Source organism: Dermacentor andersoni, chromosome 3, assembly GCF_023375885.2.
Source record: "Dermacentor andersoni chromosome 3, qqDerAnde1_hic_scaffold, whole genome shotgun sequence".
Classification (NCBI taxonomy): domain Eukaryota; kingdom Metazoa; phylum Arthropoda; class Arachnida; order Ixodida; family Ixodidae; genus Dermacentor; species Dermacentor andersoni.
This window is the reverse complement of record NC_092816.1, coordinates 26,207,753-26,228,558: the sequence shown is the minus strand read 5'-3', so window position 1 is coordinate 26,228,558 and position 20,806 is coordinate 26,207,753. Positions and strand designations below refer to the sequence as shown.

The window sequence follows — 20,806 nt, the reverse complement described above, 5'->3', positions numbered from 1 at the left end:
CGAACAGTCGTTACGAAGTGCGTTGGACGCTACGGAAGACTTTCTTTCAAACACGGGCCCTGAACTCTCCCCCGCTAAATCAGAGCTACTGATATACCGACGGTTCAGACAAAGGGTCAGAAACCTTGTGCCTTTGGAAACTCTGCCGATAGAAATTCGAGCTAAGAATGTACATCCCATACCGAGGATAGACTCAGTCAAAATTCTAGGTGTCCTCATTGATGCCAATGGCTGTAACTCGACGGCCCCCAACAGGCTCACTGGACAGGCTAGTAATGTCCTATAACTTGAAGCCGGCATCTCAAATCGAAGAAGCGGTCTCAAAGAAGACAATCTGCTCAGAGCTTATCAGGCATTCTTCCTAAGTCATGTTATCTACATCGCGCCGTAAGGCGGAAAAAGTCAAACTCGACTCGCTAATCGGAACAGGCCTCAAATGCGTGCTCGCACTTCCGCAGCCAACGAGCACCGAGAAGCTGCTGGAGCTAGGACTCCACAAAACCATCGATGAGCTAATAGAAGCTCACACTGCGGCTCAAGTAATGAGACTATCATCCTCTAAGTGGGGGATCAAGATTTTAGAAGAAGCGGGTATCCAACAGAGACATGAACCGGCGACCAAAATGAGCTTAATCCGGGAAATCAGAACTCGCATCATGGTTGACCCCATCCCGCAAAACATTCGCCCAGTGCATAACGAGGGTAAAAGATTCGCGAGAGCCAAGTCCATCCTTAAAAAAGATTAATCAGCAGAAACTAGATGTCCTCTTTGTCGATGCTGCTAGATATGGCAGTGGGGATAAGTTCGCTGTCTCGCTTGTAGATGCGGGGGGCAACCTGGTTAATGCAGCCTCTGTCTGTACTATGTTCGCCCATGTGGCGGAGGAAGCGCCGATCGCTCTGGCTTTTCACAGCTCGAAAGTTCTCCCTATCGTCTTCTAGGACTCGCGAACAGCGGTTTGATCCTTCGCGTCCGCCCTCGTGTCCAAACAGGTGAACAGTATTGTGAACAAAGCACTTCAAAGAACTCGGGAGAGCAACGAAGGAGGGTATCACATCTCGTTGTTCCCAGCCCGTCAAGATGGTCCAGTTGACCCGGTCGGATGTAATCCTAACGAGCAGGCCCACCGGGGGGGAGCGCGCGATTTCACGTACCGCGCTGTCGCGGGTAGCCGGGTTTGGAACGAGATCAACATACACAAAGATCCATTATGTACTCTCCCCGAATTTTTTCCCTTATTGACTGGGCAGGAGGGCATTCCCCCACCCCAAATTGAACAAACATCAGGCTAGCACACTCAGACCAGACCTCCTTCTGCAAACCCGTTCGTATCCCACCCTTCGGTCCCTTAACAGGATAGTCGCTGACCACTCATAGTCGTGCCCCAAATGTGTTCATGACTCATGCTCTTTTAATCACATGCTCGGGCTGTGCCCAGCTCTTAACGCCCCTCCACCCGTAACGAAAGAGCGATGGGAGGAATCCCTCAAAAGCAGCAATCTTCACATTCAACTCCAGGCTGTCCAGAGGGCCCGCAGCATTGCGACGCCCGCGATGGGTCTCCCGGTCCCATCGTGGGCGGAGCCACCGACTTGATCTTGGGAAGCCTTCGGCTGCCCTAGATCTCAGTTTCTCAGGACTCAAATAAAGTTATTGTCATGTCATATGCCAATTGGAATTCATTATTTTCAGCCAGTAAAATGATTGCGTTTGTCTTTAATGGTTAATTGTTATTATATTTTCGGTACAGCACAGAGAAAGCTTATGTAATAATTCATTGCATTTAATAATTATAAAACGTTTGCGTCAGGGCCTGAGAGAAGCAGACTCATGCTATCTGCATATAAACAAAATTTACACTGTTATCAATATTGACAATGTCATTTATATAGATATTAAATAACAGTGTGCCCAGTACACTTTTCTAGGGAATGCCACTCAGTGCAGATAAGTATGCCGACTTTTGATTACCTAATTGAATACATTGTTGCATTTGTGCCATAAATGCGATCTTACCAAGGTGAGTACCGTACTACGAATCCCATACAAATGTTGCTAAATAGTACGGTGTTTGGATTAATGCAATCAAGAGCTTTGCTAAAATCGATGCAACGGCAACCGTGAACAGATTTCTGTATATATTTTGGAGAATTACCTCTTTAAGTGCAAATAATGCTGCTTCCGTTGGCCTACCATTTAGAAACAAAATTGACAATCGGTTATTGTACTTCTCAAGTAGAAAAAAAAAAAAAAATATGCGGGAATAATGTTTTTCCAGTCCTTTCAAAAATTTGGGAATAAGTAGATCTAGGTCTGTAGTTGGGCGCCTTGGTTACTGCCAGCACCTTTGGTCAGCGCGGTTGCCCTGCTCCTTTTGATATCCTCCGGAAAAATACCGGACTCAAGAAGTAAGTTGAAAATGGGGCTAAATGTTGGAGTGATGAATTCTAAACCATATTTTATTGGTTTTATTTTATTGCTGTCGATGTCTAGTGCCTTACTGCATTGTTTTAGACTCATGCATGTTGCATAAATTTCGTGTTCATCTGTTGGTTCAAGGAAAATGCTATCACGGGGTTTATTGATGCGAAAGCGTCAGATGGCTCATTGAACGAGAAAACCGGTGTCCGGCATCAGTAGCAGCCTAAATTCCCATTGGCTGCGACGCCACCCTAGCCACGGCACGAGCACGCCGCGAGGGAGCAGAGGGGGCGAAACTTTATCGAGAACCATAGGCGAAACCAGAGTCTGGCGAAACTAAAGAGGGAAGTGGTTTTTGAGGGGAAAAGGAAAGGTTGACGCTTTCTTCTGCAGCCCTTGCGGGAGCACGCCTCAGCGCCAAGAGCTACAACCCCTCAATTTCGAAAGTAGTGCCAACCACTTTTCTCCTCCTCCGCTCCACTCCCGCGCTCGGCGTGGTGTTGACAGTGGCGCCGCCTATGCTGGCCCTGCCATAGCAGACGACGGCTAATGCGCTAGTGGAGAAAATCCGCGGTAAAGGTTGTTCGAGCCCTGCGGAGCTGTTATTGAGGCGAGATTTTGCTTCGTCAGTCGGTAACTGGCCTTGATAATGTCGTGTTGAAATTGCGCAGAAACATAGTGAAAAAGACCATTATCTAATGCGTAAAGCGCCCGCACGTTGAGAGTTCGTGTTGGTGAAACACGACGCATGCACACGGTGGGCTCAAACACGCGCGTAATTACCTCAGTTGCAGGTTTTCACTGTGTATGTGTTGTCGTAGGTTCATTTAAGCACATGCAGGACACTTTTGTTCGGCCGGCGCGTGAGAGATTCCAACTGTCTGGGGCCAGCAACGCCTAGCAACAGGGCCGCATCTGCTCCGCGCCTTTTACAGATGTGTGTAGCTCATGCACGGGTTGTGGCGACCATGAACAACGTTTTCACGCGTAGGTAGTAATGATAATTTTAACACCGTACCAGCACATGAAATCGTTGTTTGTTTATTTATTTATTTATCTATTTATTACGGTGCAAGTGGTTGGAATTTGATAGCAAGAATGAACTTGATGGTACAACTGGAGAAAGGTTCCGAAAATAAGTAGTGGCACATAAATACCCAGGAAAGTAGATGGGGAAACGGCGCCATTGGTTAGAGCATCGCACGCGTAATGCGAAGACGTGGCATCGTTCCCAATCTGCGACAAGTCGTTTTTTCATCCACTTTCATTGCCATTAATTTATCATTATAATTTTTTTTAAATTCCACTAGTAAGTACAAGTAATTTCCCCTATGTTGTCCTTGGTGTCTGTTTGTTGGCTCTTCGTGATACAATTAATTGTAATCGGGCACCTCAAGTATCCCCTTTCCTCTGGTTCTAACATCTGTTTTAGTATTCTACCACCGGATATACATGCCGAGGTGGCGTTCGTTAATTTTTGTCTGGACGAGATTTTCCTTTTGTAAGCCTACCTACATATGAGTTTGCTTACACCTACCTCGCAAACGTATACGCGGAACTTTAATGCGTAAATAGATGGTAATACTGTACGCTTCATAACATTACAAATGTACGAAAATTTACTCTGCAGCAACTTGCTTAGACGCGTGCTTGCTTAGATGCTCCCCTTTTGTAATCGAAGCAAGCGCATCGCGCACGTTATTTTTGACCGCGAGTAGCGTTAAGGGCCCCGCGTCGCACGAAATCCGGTGTCGGAGTCTTCGGATTTGTCCGTGATCGAAAGTTTCCCTGTATGTTTAGGTATGTGTATATGCCAGTGCACCTTAGTCACACTCGACGACTCGGTCTTCGACGTGGCGCAGGATTCGTGCTGGTGATTATTTTATGCATGGTTGCCCCCCTGCGCGAAGTCCTCTAGGGGACACAGGCGTCTGATGTAGCTAAGAGACGTAGCATAATATTTCTGATTCCATGGCGACTGGGTCTGTAAAAACTTCTCGGATGCCAGGGGCGGCAGTAAGCTGATTGATGTACCTCCGTGCGTACGTGAGCGATTACCCCCCCCCCCCCCCCACGTGTTTTAAGTGCTCTGCAAGCTCGTCGAAACTGTCTCGCTTACTTAGCCGCGTTCACGATCGCCTGCGTACTTGAGATTCCGGACCCACGATGTCAGAACCACTTAGAAATAATGCTATATTGTGCTACCTATCGTGGACAAATCAAGGGAGTTTTTAGGCATGTAGGATCCTGTATGGTTATTTGACTGAGCTATATCGCTTTCTCGGTTGCCATACTCGATCAGATGTTCAAAGCGTCGTTTTTTTCCCTTTTTTTGTTTTAATATGAAAGCGGTAAGCTCGAATTCACCTCCGGTGCACTACAGCTCCAGGCTGCTCATACTTGGAGTGCTTGGAGTGGCGCCTGACATGGGCAAACTTCGCGCTTATCTTCGGTTAATTCTCCCGAACAGTCTTTAGGTACCAAAAAAAAATAATGAAAGAAAGAAAACAGGACATAAAGCAACAGAAAGTGCGGGAGGGGCAGTGTGATAAACCGATTACTCCTTGGTTCCAGGTGTACTCGCCGCCGCATTCGCGGAATCGCGCCCCTCATCATTGGCAGCGTTTGTCGATGACATGTTCCCCCGAGACGATTGTCATGGTGTCGGGGAGTGAGTAGCTTCAGAAAAGAAATTCGATACGCGTGCCACTGGATGGTAGACCTCATTTCGTGGTATTCTGATTCTGTGGTGGTCTGGTGAGAAGAGAGAGGGAAAGAGTCAATTGGGACACGGCAGGGAGCGGAATCAGCTCCGAGGGGTACTAGGAACTGATCGCGGAGAAAAAAAAAAAAAAAAAGACGCGGAAAGAAAAAATTAACGAAATAAGAATGTATATATAATACTTCGGCGAAATAAAAAGAAAAAACAGGGTAGAGTTAGTGGACTGAGACACTGCGGTGAGGCCCGGTTGGTCCACTCAATATTCTTTCAGCATCGGCAACTTATTCGGTTTGCATATGCAATGATTCAGTTATTACTTAGTTATTGTAACCTACGCACAAAGAAATGAGGTTTCCCATGCGTTCATTTATGACTTGTGTGATAGTTCTAAATTTATGGATACAGGTGAATTGGTCTTAGTTTATAACGGCGGTATACTGCGTGGCGGGCGAATGTAGGAAAAAGGAGAGACAAGAGTAAAGTGCCCTCCTTACTCTTCTCTGTCATTCCTGCATTCGCGCACTAAGCAGTACAACCGTTATGGATAAAATTATGGCTCTCTGTTCCCTTTCACGAGCAGAGCCAAAGTCGGACTGGATAAGGGTCACACGTGTTTTATATAATCAGTGCTTTGGCAGATTGAGATGGTTTGAAAATGGAAGACTTGGTAGCGCGCGGGCATGAGCTCTGTCGTTATTCAGACGGCTTTGAGCACGGTCACAGTCTGGCCTATGTACTGTCGGTCGCAAACATCACGACTGCCGCAACTTAAAGGTTCCTTTGAATGATTTTGAATGTAAAATCAGAGGAAGTAGCCTTAGCAAGGCAGATTGAAGCTATGTGCTAGGAGAATTTGCTGCGTGCTTCAGCGCATGGTTTACGACCCGATTTCGTGTGTTGAGCCCTGGTTCTTCTAGCTCTGACGAGGACGGTGGTCCCAATCCGGCGGCACGCGCTCCGCATTTTACTCATTTTAGCGCACGCACTGTGCTGTCTGCGCTCATTGGACGGATGTGAACTGTACTGCATTAGAAAGCTTGCTTTCTCCGCTTTCCAATGACACCTCGTATTGTAGCCTAGCCTAGAGCGTTACCTGACGGCAATCCAATCAGTGTGAGCAACAAAAAAAAAAAAAAGCGTCCTTTTTTGCTGTACTAGCCTTTGTTGTATTGCGTTTCCGGCAGAACTGTTCAACATAACATAATGAAGTTTGCTGTGCCTTCAAGTGACATGTTATACAAGGTTTCCGTGAAGGGATATTGCTCGTAAGGAAATTATAAAATATATAGGATCCAATAAACATGGGAAAAACAATACAAGTTTATGAATACATGTCTTTTCTTTGTCAATGCAGCAATATTTAGTCGTTTCCTAGTATACAGTGCACTTGACCATGCGAAGTTGTTTTGTGCTCTGATGAATACGCCATGGAGTTATAATTACTTCAAATTGGCAATTTATGGCTATACTTGGTCACACATTGCCGAAGAGGCAAAACTATGCAAGCTGAAACTCTCAACTTTTCAATAATCATGCAGCAAGCCCTTCTCTCCGATTCTTCGAAGAGAAAATGGTCTTATGTTTATTAGGGAATCTACGAGGCAGCAGTGAATTCATCTAATTTTTCTACTGGCCAGGTCCCCACCCATATACATTCTATTGCATGTACACGCTAATTAATAACGAGTGTTGCACATTAGTATGGTCACACAATGTCTTGCCTAGTTTTACTAAGCCGTGCTTGAAACAAGATTTCCAGTAAATAATAAATTTCACAGGCGTTTTTTGTTTGCTCATGGCGCCATCTGTGCAAGAAATATCAATTTGTTTCACGTCAGTTGCAACATCCGTGAAATGTGGAGCCACTAAACATAAAACTCAGGCAAAACGCGGATGGATTCTTTTCCCCGCATTTGAGTGTTTGGCTGAGTCTAGTCGCCGCGCCTAACCCACATTCCTTCAAGCACACGTGTCTGCAACCAGGCCTTCAAAGTGGAACTAGGAAAAAAAAAAAAAAGAAAGCGCCGTGCATTGTGCATCATGACTGCATGCCAGCGAGCCAGCAGTTCGGGGCATTGTGCCCAGGAGAATTGCCGATAAAGTAAGATTCCAGAAATTTTCTGGGGGTCACTTTCGTTCGCAGGTGTCTGTGGAAGCGTGCTTGAAGTGCACATAGAACTTGCCCCCACATTCTCCTAGTTCCCTTGCTCAATATCTGGAAATTTGCTTTCCCCACGTGGTGAGGTGCGAGGTGTTCGGCGAACTACTGTGTTTGCCCTATTCTACGCGACGGCGGTTGAACGATAGGATTCTCGGGAAACAACGAGCGGGCCCTTATTTCCAGGAATGCAGCGAAAAATGGGGATAAGCCGGGTGACCTGCAGCATTCCGAGCCGCGCGTAGCAAACCGATTGTCACGGTTTTCCGACGCGCAGTGAAGTTTTGAAACATGCGATTTCCAGTAGGTGGCCTTCTCGTAGAAAGATGTCTCGTCTTTACTCACTTAGTCATCGCACCTGCGTGATGCTCGAACCTCCACATTGCTCACTTTCTTTTCCGAGTAATAATCCAACCCTAGAAAGTTACTGCAACGATTGGCGTCTGATTGTTGCGGTGCATTGCAGCCGATCGAGTCCGAGTCTTCGGCCGCTTCTTCTTGCGAAGTAGGGTGTTCTTGGGGGCTAGCTGGTTCATAATTGAAGGAAGGTTTGTCCTCGTTTTTTCGCGCAGTTTTAACCTTCCTTCTTAAAAATCCTTTCGGCCATTGCATGCGCAACAGCGCACATTCTCGAAAAATTCGGACAACACTTTCACCATTTACTCTACATAGACTGATGACTTTCAGAAAAGTAATTTTGGCAAATCTATGCAGTTCCTGCTCGTCTTATTCCAAAGGCCAGTGTGAGGACTTGGCATTAGACGCCTGTGTCATGAGGAGCTAGAGAGACTGCCATTCGCGAGAGCAACGAAAACTGCTCTCGGCGAAACTTGGAAATCATCCGAAGGCTGTGCGCAAGGCTGTCTATGCACGAGTGCTTGCGGTGGTCATCTGGATCATAACGCTCGGGCGACGAGTGCTAGCAGCAGCGAGTGCGTGCACATTTCCTAAAGCGAACGTTCTGTGCCACTGCTTAGTCTACCATTTCACTGCACCGCGGCTCTGAAACTGGGAAAACATATTTAGCGCCAGCGAACAAGGTCAGAAGGGAGACGACACCACAGTGCGCTAACTTCAACAACTTGATTTTTAAGAAACACTTACCTATTTAACTCATGCACAGTGTCAACACGTCGTCCAAATTTTAACCACCCGAAAAAGCCGTCACCTTATAGCCCTGAGCATCAATAATCTCTCGCACATCTTTATCTTTGTGCGGCGCGCAGCCGCATTCCTGACAGTGAGTTGACAGATGACCGTATTGCTTATTGCTCACGTTTAGACTATGTCCTCGTAACCGGTCATTAAGAAACCTTCCGGTCTGTCCCATGTATTTTTTCCCACAGGACAGCGGATTCTCATAAACAGCTTCTACGCAACCTATTGGTGCTTTACGATGATTTTTGGAGCATCCGACAACTGGCTTACGGTACTGGTTCGTTAACCGACATATTTCCGCTAGTTTTTCTGGCGCTGAAAAGACCACTTTTGTGTCCACACGGCTAGCCATTTTCTTAAGATTATGTGCTATTCTATGCAGATAGGCCACTACCGCTACCTTCCCTCTGCGTTCCGTCCGTTGATTTGCCGCGTCCCGAGTTGTGCTGTGCAATATATTTGGGCAAACAACCAAATGAGTGAACATCGGCAATTGACAGATGGCAAACGTTGAAACGAACCGATACAACAGACATCTTTTGTGTACGCACGTTCATCTTGTCATTGAGTGACACTTGTCAGTTCAATCGTAATGCCTTCTTTTACTCCTGTTGTTATCTGCAGGGAATACAGTGACACGCAAGGAGTATCCTCTGGGTTGCGCTCCTTCCTTCACGTGCGCTTGTCGAATTCTTCATGAATAAATTGCATAGGCAGTAGGAGCACACGAAACGCTGATGATTTATTGACATGGCAGGGAGCGGTGTCAGCTCCGAGGGGTACTAAGAACTGATTGCGGAGTGAAAAAAAAAAAAGGCGCAAAAAGAAAGAAGTAACGGAATAAAAATGTATATATTATACTTCGGCGAAATAAAAAGAAAAACAGGGTAGAGTTAGTGGACTGAGACACTGCGGTGAGGCCCGGTTGGTCCACTCAATATTCTTTCAGCATCGGCAACTTATTCGGTTTGCATATGCAATGATTCAGTTATTACTTAGTTATTGTAACCTACGCACAAAGAAATGAGAGGTTTCCCATGCGTTCATTTATGACTTGTGTGATAGTTCTAAATTTATGGATACAGGTGAATTGGTCTTAGTTTATAACGGCGGTATACTGCGGGACGCGCGAATGTAGGAAAAAGAGAAAAGTGCCCTCCTTACTCTTCTCTGTCATTCCTACATTCGCGCACTAAGCAGTACCGCCGTTATGGATAAAATTATGGCTCTCTGTTCCCGTTCACGAGCAGAGCGGAAGTCTGACTGGATAAGGGTCACGCGTGTTTTATAAGATCAGTGCTTTGGCAGATTGAGATGGTTTGAAAATGGAAGATTTGGTAGCGCGCGGTCATGAGCTCTGGTAGCGCGCGGGCATGAGCCTGGCCACAGTCTGGCCTATGTACTGTTGGTCACAGACATCACGACTGCCGCAACATAAAGGTTCCTTTGAATTATTTTAAATGTAAAATCAGAGGAAGTAGCCTTAGCAAGGCAGATTGAAGCTATGTGCTAGGAGAATTCGCAGCATGCTTCAGCGCATGGTTTACAACGCGATTCCATGTGTTGAGCCCTGGTTCTGACTGATTTTCCCCTGAGCTCTGACGAGGACGGTGGTCCCAATCCGGCGGCACGCGCTCCCCATTCTACTCATTGTTTGCGGACGCACTGTGCTTTCTCCGCTAATTGGAAGCTTGCTTTCTGTGCTTTCCGATGACACCTCGTATTGTCACCTAGCCTGGAGCGTTACCTGACAGCAATCCGGCAGAACTGTTCAACATAACATAATGAAGTTTGCTGTGCCTTCAAATGACAGGTTATACATGTTCATGAATTATAAGAATATATAGGATCCAATAAACATGGGCAAAGCAATACAAGTTTATGAATAGATGTCTTTTTTTTCTTTGTCAACGAAGCACAGCAATATTTAGTGGTTTCCTAGTATACAGTGCACTTACCCATGCGAAGTTGTTTTGTGCTCTGATGAACACTTCATGGAGTTATTATTGCTTCAAGTTGGCAATTTATGGCTATACTTGGTCACACATTGCCGAAGAGGCAAAACTATTCAAGCTGTAACTCTCAACTTTTGAATAATCAAGCAGCAAGCCCTTCTCTCCGATTCTTCGAAGAGAAAATTGTCTTATGTTTATTAAGGAATCTACGAGGCAGCAGTGAATTCATCTAATTTTTCTACATTCTGTTGCATGTACACGCTATTCATAACGAGTGTTGCACATTAGTATAGTCACACAATGTATTGTCTAGTTTTACTAAGCAGTGCTTGAAACAAGATTTCCAATATAAAAAAAAAAAAAATTCACAGACGTTATTTTTTTTTGCTCATGGCGCCATCTGTGCAAGAAATATCAATTTGTTTCACGTCAGTTGCAACATCCGTGAAATGTGGAGCCACTAAACATAAAACTCGGGCAAAACGCGGATGGGTTCTTTTTCGCAGGTTTGAGTGTTTGGCTGAGTCTAGTCGCCGCGCCTAACCCACATTCCTTCAAGCACACGTGTCTGCAACCAGGCCTTCAAAGTGGAACTAGGGAAAACAAAAAGAAAAGAAAGCGCCGTGCATTGTGCATCATGACTGCATGCCAGCGAGCCAGCAGTTTAGGCTATTGTGCCCAGGAGAATTGCCGATAAAGTAAGATTCCAGAAATTTTCTGGGTGCTCACTTTCGTTCGCAGGTGTCCGTGGAAGCGTTTTTGAAGTGCACATAGAACTTGCCCCCACCTCCTCCTAGTTCCCTTGCTCAATATCTGGAAACTTGCTTTCCCCACGCGGTGAGGTGGGATGTGTTCGGCGGACTACTGTGTTTGCCCTATTCTGCACGGCGACGGTTGAACGATAGGATTCTCGGCAAACAACAAGGGAGCCTTTATTTCCAGGAATGCAGCGAAAAGTGTGGATAAGCCGGGGGACCTGCAGCATTCCGAGCCGCGCGTAGCAAACCGAATGTCACGGTTTTCCGACGCCCAGTGAAGTTTTGAAACATGCGATTTCCAGTAGGTGGCCTTCTCGTAGAAAGATGTCTCGTCCTTACTCGCGTAGTCATCGCACCTGCGTGATGCTCGAACCTCCACATTCTTCACTTTCTTTTCCGAGTAATAATCCAACCCTAGAAAGTTACTGCAACGATTGGCGTCTGATTGTTGCGGTGCATTGCAGCCGATCGAGTCAGAGTCTTCGGCCGCTTCTTCTTGCGAAGTAGGGTGTTCTTGGGGGCTAGCTGGTTCATAATTGAAGGAAGGTTTGTCCTCGTTTTTTCGCGCAGTTTTAACCTTCCTTCTTAAAAATCCTTTCGGCCATTGCATGCGCAACAGCGCACATTCTCGAAAAATTCGGACAACACTTTCACCATTTACTCTATATAGACTGATGACTTTCAGAAAAGTAATTTTGGCAAATCTATGCAGTTCCTGCTCGTCTTATTCCAAAGGCCAGTGTGAGGACTTGGCATTAGACGCCTGTGTCATGGGGAGGTAGAGAGACTGCCATTCGCGAAAGCAACGAAAACTGCTCTCGGCGAAACTTGGGAAAACATCCGAAGGCTGTGCGCAAGGCTGTCTATGCACGAGTGCTTGCGGTGGTCATCTGGATCATAACGCTCGGGCGACGAGTGCTAGCAGCGGCGAGTGCGTGCACATTTCCTAAAGCGAACGTTCTGTGCCACTGCTTAGTCTACCATTTCACTGCACCGCGGCTCTGAAACTGGGAAAACATATTTAGCGCCAGCGAACAAGGTCAGAAGGGAGACGACACCACAGTGCGCTAACTTCAACAACTTGATTTTTAAGAAACACTTACCTATTTAACTCATGCACAGTGTCAACACCTCGTCCAAATTTTAACCACCCGAAAAAGCCGTCTCCTTATAGCCCTGAGCATCAATAATCTCTCGCACATCTTTATCTTTGTGCGGCGCGCAGCCGCATTCCTGACAGTGAGTTGACAGATGACCGTATTGCTTATTGCTCACGTTTAGACTATGTCCTCGTAACCGGTCATTAAGAAACCTTCCGGTCTGTCCCATGTATTTTTTCCCACAGGACAGCGGATTCTCATAAACAGCTTCTACGCAACCTATTGGTGCTTTACGATGATTTTTGGAGCATCCGACAACTGGCTTACGGTACTGGTTCGTTAACCGACATATTTCCGCTAGTTTTTCTGGCGCTGAAAAGACCACTTTTGTGTCCACACGGCTAGCCATTTTCTTAAGATTATGTGCTATTCTATGCAGATAGGCCACTACCGCTACCTTCCCTCTGCGTTCCGTCCGTTGATTTGCCGCGTCCCGAGTTGTGCTGTGCAATATATTTGGGCAAACAACCAAATGAGTGAACATCGGCAATTGACAGATGGCAAACGTTGAAACGAACCGATACAACAGACATTTTTTGTGTACGCACGTTCATCTTGTCATTGAGTGACACTTGTCAGTTCAATCGTAATGCCTTCTTTTACTCCTGTTGTTATCTGCAGGGAATACAGTGACACGCAAGGAGTATCCTCTGGGTTGCGCTCCTTCCTTCACCTGCGCTTGTCGAATTCTTCATGAATAAATTGCATAGGCAGTAGGAGCACACGAAACGCTGATGATTTATTGACATGGCAGGGAGCGGTGTCAGCTCCGAGGGGTACTAAGAACTGATTGTGGAGTGAAAAAAAAAAAAGGCGCAAAAAGAAAAAGGTAACAGAATAAAAATGTATATATTATACTTCGGCGAAATAAAGAGAAAAACAGGGTAGAGTTAGTGGACTGAGACACTGCGGTGAGGCCCGGTTTGTCCACTCAATATTCTTTCAGCATCGGCAACTTATTCGGTTTGCATATGCAATGATTCAGTTATTACTTAGTTATTGTAACCTACGCACAAAGAAATGAGAGGTTTCCCATGCGTTCATTTATGAATTGTGTGTTAGTTCTAAATTTATGGATACAGGTGAATTGGTCTTAGTTTATAACGGCGGTATACTGCGGGACGCGCGAATGTAGGAAAAAGAGAAAAGTGCCCTCCTTACTCTTCTCTGTCATTCCTACATTCGCGCACTAAGCAGTACCGCCGTTATGGATAAAATTATGACTCTCTGTTCCCGTTCACGAGCAGAGCGGAAGTCTGACTGGATAAGGGTCACGCGTGTTTTATAAGATCAGTGCTTTGCCAGATTGAGATGGTTTGAAAATGGAAGATTTGGTAGCGCGCGGTCATGAGCTCTGGTAGCGCGCGGGCATGAGCCTGGCCACAGTCTGGCCTATGTACTGTTGGTCACAGACATCACGACTGCCGCAACATAAAGGTTCCTTTGAATTATTTTAAATGTAAAATCAGAGGAAGTAGCCTTAGCAAGGCAGATTGAAGCTATGTGCTAGGAGAATTCGCAGCGTGCTTCAGCGCATGGTTTACGACCCGATTCCGTGTTGAGCCCTGGTTCTGACTGATTTTCCCCTGAACTCTGACGAGGATGGTGGTCCCAATCCGGCGGCACGCGCTCCCCATTCTACTCATTGTTTGCGGACGCATTGTGCTTTCTCCGCTAATTGGAAGCTTGCTTTCTGTGCTTTCCGATGACACCTCGTATTGTCACCTAGCCTGGAGCGTTACCTGACAGCAATCCGGCAGAACTGTTCAACATAACATAATGAAGTTTGCTGTGCCTTCAAATGACAGGTTATACATGTTCATGAATTATAAATATACATAGGATCCAATAAACATGGGCAAAGCAATACAAGTTTATGAATAGATGTCTTTTTTTTCTTTGTCAACGAAGCACAGCAATATTTAGTGGTTTCCTAGTATACAGTGCACTTACCCATGCGAAGTTGTTTTGTGCTCTGATGAACACTTCATGGAGTTATTATTGCTTCAAATTGGCAATTTATGGCTATACTTGGTCACACATTGCCGAAGAGGCAAAACTATTCAAGCTGAAACTCTCAACTTTTGAATAATCAAGCAGCAAGCCCTTCTCTCCGATTCTTCGAAGAGAAAATTGTCTTATGTTTATTAAGGAATCTACGAGGCAGCAGTGAATTCATCTAATTTTTCTACATTCTATTGCATGTACACGCTAATTGATAACGAGTGTTGCACATTATTATGGTCACACAATTTCTTGCCTAGTTTTACTAAGCCGTGCTTGAAACAAGATTTCCAGTAAATAATAAATTTCACAGGCGTTTTTTGTTTGCTCATGGCGCCATCTGTGCAAGAAATATCAATTTGTTTCACGTCAGTTGCAACATCCGTGAAATGTGGAGCCACTAAACATAAAACTCAGGCAAAACGGGGATGGATTCTTTTTCCCGGATTTGAGTGTTTGGCTGAGTCTAGTCGCCGCGCCTAACCCACATTCCTTCAAGCACACGTGTCTGCAACCAGGCCTTCAAAGTGGAACTAGGGGAAAAAGAAAAGAAAGCGCCGTGCGTGGTGCATCATGACTGCATGCCAGCGAGCCAGCAGTTTAGGGCATTGTGCCCAGGAGAATTTCCGATAAAGTAAGATTCCAGAAATCTTGTGGGGGCTCACTTTCGTTCGCAGGTGTCTGTGGAAGCGTGTTTGAAGTGCACATAGAACTTGCCCCCACCTCCTCCTAGTTCCCTTGCTCAATATCTGGAAACTTGCTTTCCCCACGCGGTGAGGTGGGATGTGTTCGGCGGACTATTGTGTTTGCCCTATTCTACACGGCGGCGGTTGAACGATAGGATTCTCGGCAAACAACAAGGGAGCCCTTATTTCCAGGAATGCAGCGAAAAGTGGGGATAAGCCGCGTGACCTGCAGCATTCCAAGCCGCGCGTAGCAAACCGAATGTCACGGTTTTCCGACGCCCAGTGAAGTTTTGAAACATGCGATTTCCAGTAGGTGGCCTTCTCGTAGAAAGATGTCTCGTCCTTACTCGCGTAGTCATCGCACCTGCGTGATGCTCGAACCTCCACATTGCTCACTTTCTTTTCCGAGTAATAACCCAACCCTAGAAAATGACTGCAACGATTGGCGTCTGATTGTTGCGATGCATTGCAGCCGATCGAGTCAGAGTCTTCAGCCGCTTCTTCTTGCGAAGTAGGATGTTCTTAGGGGCTAGCTGGTTCATAATTGAAGGAAGGTTTGTCCTCGTTTTTTCGCGCAGTTTTAACCTTCCTTCTTAAAACTCCTTTCGGCCATTGCGTGCGCAACAGCGCACATGCGCGAAAAATTCGGACAACACTTTCACCATTTACTATATATAGAGTGATGACTTTCAGAAAAGTAATTTTGGCAAATCTATTTATGGAGTTCCTGCTCGTCTTATTCCAAAGGCCAGTGTGAAAACTTGGCATTAGACGCCTGTGTCATGGGGAGGTAGAGACTGCCATTCGCGGAAGCAACGAAAACGGCTCTCGGCGAAACTTGGAAAACATCCGAAGGCTGTGCGCAAGGCTACCTGTGCTCGAGTGCTTGCGATGGTCATCGGGATCATAACGCTCGGGCGACGAGTGCTAGCAGCAGCGAGTGCGTGCACATTTCCTAAAGCGAACGTTCTGGGCCACTGCTGAGTTTACCGTTTCACTGCACCGCGGCTCTGAAACTCGCAAAGCATATTTAGCGCCTGCGAATAAGGTCAGAAGGGAGGCGACACCATAGTGCACTAACTTCAACAACTTGATTTTTAAGAAACACTTACCTATTTAACTCATGCACAGTGTCAACACCTCATCCAAATTTTGACCACCCGAAAAAGCAGTCTCCTTATAGCCCTGAGCATCAATAATCTCTCACAAACATCTTTATCTTTGTGCGGCGCGCAGCCGCATTCCTGACAGTGAGTTGACAGATGACCGTATTGCTTATTGCTCACGTTTAGACTATGTTCTCGTAACCGGTCATTAAGAAACCTTCCGGTCTGTCCAATGTATTTTTTCCCACAGGACAGCGGAATCTCATAAACAGCTTCTACGCAACCTACTGGTGCTTTACGATGATTCGTAGAGCATCCGACAGCTGGCTTACGGTACGGGTCTGTTAACCGACATATTTTCGCGAGTTTTTCTGGCGCTGAAAAGACCACTTTTGTGTCCAACCGGATAGCCATTTTCTTAAGACTATGTGCCGTTCTTTGCACATAGGGCACTACCGCTACCTTCCCTCTGCGTTCCGTCCGTTGATTTGCCGCGTCCCGAGTTGTGCTGTGCACTATATTTGAGTAAACAACCAAATGAGTGGACATCGGCAAACGTTGAAACAAACCACGTTGAGTGGCAAACGTTGAAACAAACCGATACAATAAACATTTTTTTGTGTACGCACGTTCATCGTGTCATTGAGTGACACTTGTCAGTTCAATCGTAATGCCTTCTTTTACTCCTGTTGGTATCTGCAGGGAATACAGTGACACGCAAGCAGTATCCTTTGGGTTGCACTGGTTCCTTCACGTGCGCTTGTCGAATTCTTCATGAATAAATTGCATAGGCAGTAGGAGCACACGAAACGCTGATGATTTCTGTGTAATATCATAATTGCGGGACGCACATTTGTGCTAAGTGGTACCACAAGCACATGCATCATACGGGCATCGATATAGAGACTCGCGTGAAAGAACGCAACTACCAGATGCGTGTTTATCTGTACTACATATGATATAAATGATGATATAAATAGTATCCGTCTCAAGTTTCTTTCACAGCCCACTATGTGCGTGCATGCGCGTACAGTCCATGCGCGTGCATGCTAAAAGCGTGCACGCGCATGGACGAAGGAATAATTCTGCACCATTGCTGCACGAGGTAAGCAGGCACGGGGCAATCCCGATTTTATCACGTGGCTTCATGTCCGGGAGTGCCGCCGTCTGCGCTTCGTTTGTGGGCCGTGCAGACCGAAAATCTCCGCTATTTACGGCATGTGTATTCTGGCGCGATGCAAATACTGATGACAAGCACTGCAAGGGCTTCGTGCGCATTCTTTGCCACGGCGACGAATGCCAAAAACGATTTGGTCGGCTTGTGCGACGGTAGGAAACACGACGTCTATCGAAAGGGAGAGAAGGCAACGTCCTCGCACGCGAGGTGGAAAGCAAGCCATCGACAGTGAGTAGGGGCGCCTTCTGGCTGCGTCCCGTCTGCTCACTTTGCTTCAGCTTTTGATGCATTTTCGGTGATGAGAAATTGTTGTTAGCGTGCGGGAAGGAGACATCCCTCGCCGCCGTTACCGTCACTGCATCGCAGAAGGTGAACATTTGAACTATTCCGCGGCAGGCGGAGCTATCATCAGTCGGCGTTCCTGGAAGCGGTCACCCTCTCATGTACTAGCTCTGATCAACGCAGCTTCGGCGATTGCAGCAGCCGGCACTCTCGCACCAAAACGTGGCCGATGGCCTAGGAACATTTGTTCGCCACGCTAATCCCCGTTCATGTCCATGCAGTTTGCAAACGGCGCTGAAAGAGAGAGAGAGAAAAGAAAAAGAAAGCCGCACTCCTTACATGAACGACATCGGTTTTGGGATGCATGAGGCTAATTGTGTTTTAGTTGGCAATACGCGAAGCCTTTCCGTCGCGCATGCATATAAAAAGCACCTTTTTTGGTGCACTGCAAAGCGCGCGAGAGGGGCTTTGCGCATTGTTAGCAGCGAGGTAATGGAAACGAGCTTGCTGGGGGGCTTCTTAACGTAGGGAAATAGGCATCAGGTCGCGCGGCACATGCGATCGAAACAAAACTGATGTCAGCTGTGCACGCAACTCTATTTTTCTATGCACGTACAAGTGGTCCGCGGTAGCTTAGAAAAGCAATGCGACTTCTTCGGGCAGTCGGACCTCGCACCCGGTGTTCCACGCGACCTAAGTGTACCGGTGACAGCCTTTCTCGAGGAAGTCACTCCACAGATAAAACTTTTTTTCTTTTTCCCCTCCCTCCCTTCTCCCCCTCCCTCCCTCCTCGACGCGGTGTGTGGGAGAGCAGCCCACAGCAGCAGCAGCAGTGGGAAATTCGAAGGAAGAGGCAAAGAAAGCTTCGCTTCAAAAAAAAAAAGAAAAAAAAAAGAAGATACGCTAGGAAGAAAAAGAAACAAAACTAATTGACGATCGACGTCACTGAAGGTTCCGTCCATTTCAGTCTCATTTTGTTTATTATTACAAGTGTCGTGTTCCGCCAATGTAGTTGAGCAGCGCAGTCTGCATGCCATCCACCGGGACGGTTTTTGAGGCAGCGGCCCGCACTGACTTGACAGCAACGTCAAAAGTAGCGGTGGCGAGCCACTTACCACGACCACGTCTTGAAAGTAAGAGGGGAGGGCGCATTTTCCTGAATACAGCACATCAACTGTCGCATCGTCGCAACAGGGACAGATCGGAGCACTGTTGTCATTCCTCTGTCAGTCCATGTCGATTTATCGTGCGCTGTGTTTAAGTAGACATGTATAACGAACTAGGCCGCCAGTTCGTCCTAAAAATGTACCCGGTCTATGACCTTTGCCACATTCTACGTCCTTTGTTCGCGCATTTCTTTTCAGTGCTGATTCACACCCAGAATTTCTCTGGAAGAGCGTGAAAAGCTGCTGATAGGGCGGGCGCGCACACTCATAGATCGCTCTACCGATGTAGGACCGTATTACTCCGAGAGAGACAGAGAGGGAGGGAGGGACAGAGAGAGAGAGAGAGAGAGAGAGAGAGAGGGAGGTTAACCTCGCTCACTTTCTCGCGAAGCCAAGCAGTCGTGTGGAGTTGCAAAGTCAGTCGCATCTGCGCGTCGTCCCTGTAATTATTTTCCCCGCGACCATTGCTAGCCTGCGTTGAAGTACTGCCGAAGTGCCCGAAACGTACTCGTGCCTTGGAAATGCCATCTCAACTACGCCAGTATCTCCCGACTCCCCAATTCAACGCGGCGAAAATGTACAAACCAAGAACGAAGATTGGCCGCTACCTACACCGAAAGAGCTACATGGTGACTTACACGGATCCTTTTTCGCCAGTCTACGAGAGAGTCAAACCGGCGCTCGAAGCCACAGGTTCGGCATCGGGGTCATCGCAGCGGCTCGTGACCTTTCCCAAGCCGGCCAGGTACGACGGTGGACCTCGCCAGACGCCGACCGAACCGCGGAAAGACTTCGTGTACATCTCCATGGAGGACGTGCAAGGCATTCCTTCGTCGACCACGTTCGTCGGCAGGGCAGCGGACTCTTGGGTATTGAGTGTCGTGAAATTGCTCGCTGTCGTCGCCTTCGTCGTGATATGCCTGGGCGCTATCCAAGCTCTCGGATCTCACAACAACGCGGCCAACCTTGGGGGACTGTTGACGCTCGTGGGCGCAGTTCTCATGATATCCGTTATGATGTGCAGTGTGTTCTGCGGTTCCACTCGATCTGCTACCGCCAGCCCCGTGCCCGGAGTCTAAACCGATTGAAAGCCGTGTGGTCCCAGGCGACGATGAAATGGACTGCCCCGCCCTCCACCCTAAGCTCCCACTCCGACGCTATTTCTCATTGTAGGCATGCCTTCTTGTCATCTTTGTCAAATCACTGTAAATGTATCCTTCAATAAACGTGCACTTCGAACTGTACCGCTTGGTCTTGCCCTCTGTACCTGCGATTGCGCAAGGCGCCGTGCAGGTAGCGTAAGTCAGAAGCTTTGCACGTGCATGCATGCTGGTTCTTTATGTCCGTGATACTCGCTCTGGATGAGGACAGCCAGTTTAGGAAGCCGCTCGAACGGTGAAATTAAATTTGATATTGTAATTTACTTGGCTGTTGCGCGAGAGACACGAACAACAGAAGTAGAAGTGGACAGGACGCGCAGTAATCTATTGTTTTGATTCACCACGCGTGGCCGTCTTCGCTCGTGATGATACCACACTTAAAGGCAGCTGTTAAAACGCTTACTGCGTGTTGTGTATTTCATAGATAACTTAGGGGCTTAGTTTAGTAACAACTGGTTTATTTTTTCGAATACAGAGAATGTGATCATGTGATGAAGTGACGCTTACAAGTGGTGAAAGGGTGTCAGCCTATCGTGCCGTTCAAAAACTTGCGTTTCTTTATCTTGCAGAGAGATAGAAGTCTGGCTCATGCACGCGCCAGAGTTGACATGCATGAAGTAGGCTTCCAAAATCTCGTGGTTGATTTTATTTCCATTTCTGTACAATATTTCGTTTTTTTTTCGAACAACGGCTTGCATGGGCAATTTCGACAATGCGCGGCCAGATTCGAGCCTATTGCATTCTTCATCGTACCTTGGTGCTCCCTAAGGCGGATGTTAAGGCAGCGTCCTGTCTGCCCTAAGTATTTTTTGCCACACGAAAGTGGAATAACGTGGACCACTCCCACCGAGCATGCCACGAGCTGCCCCGATTGTCTGACGCGGTACATGGC

At 46.9% G+C, this 20,806-nt stretch overlaps 1 protein-coding gene across 2 annotated transcripts in view; it reads left to right on the top strand.

Annotated features, from left to right (window-relative positions):
- LOC126518727 (cyclin N-terminal domain-containing protein 1-like) overlaps positions 1-20,806 on the top strand; it is a 231,454-nt gene that overhangs the window by 28,913 nt on the left and 181,735 nt on the right. The window lies entirely within an intron of this gene.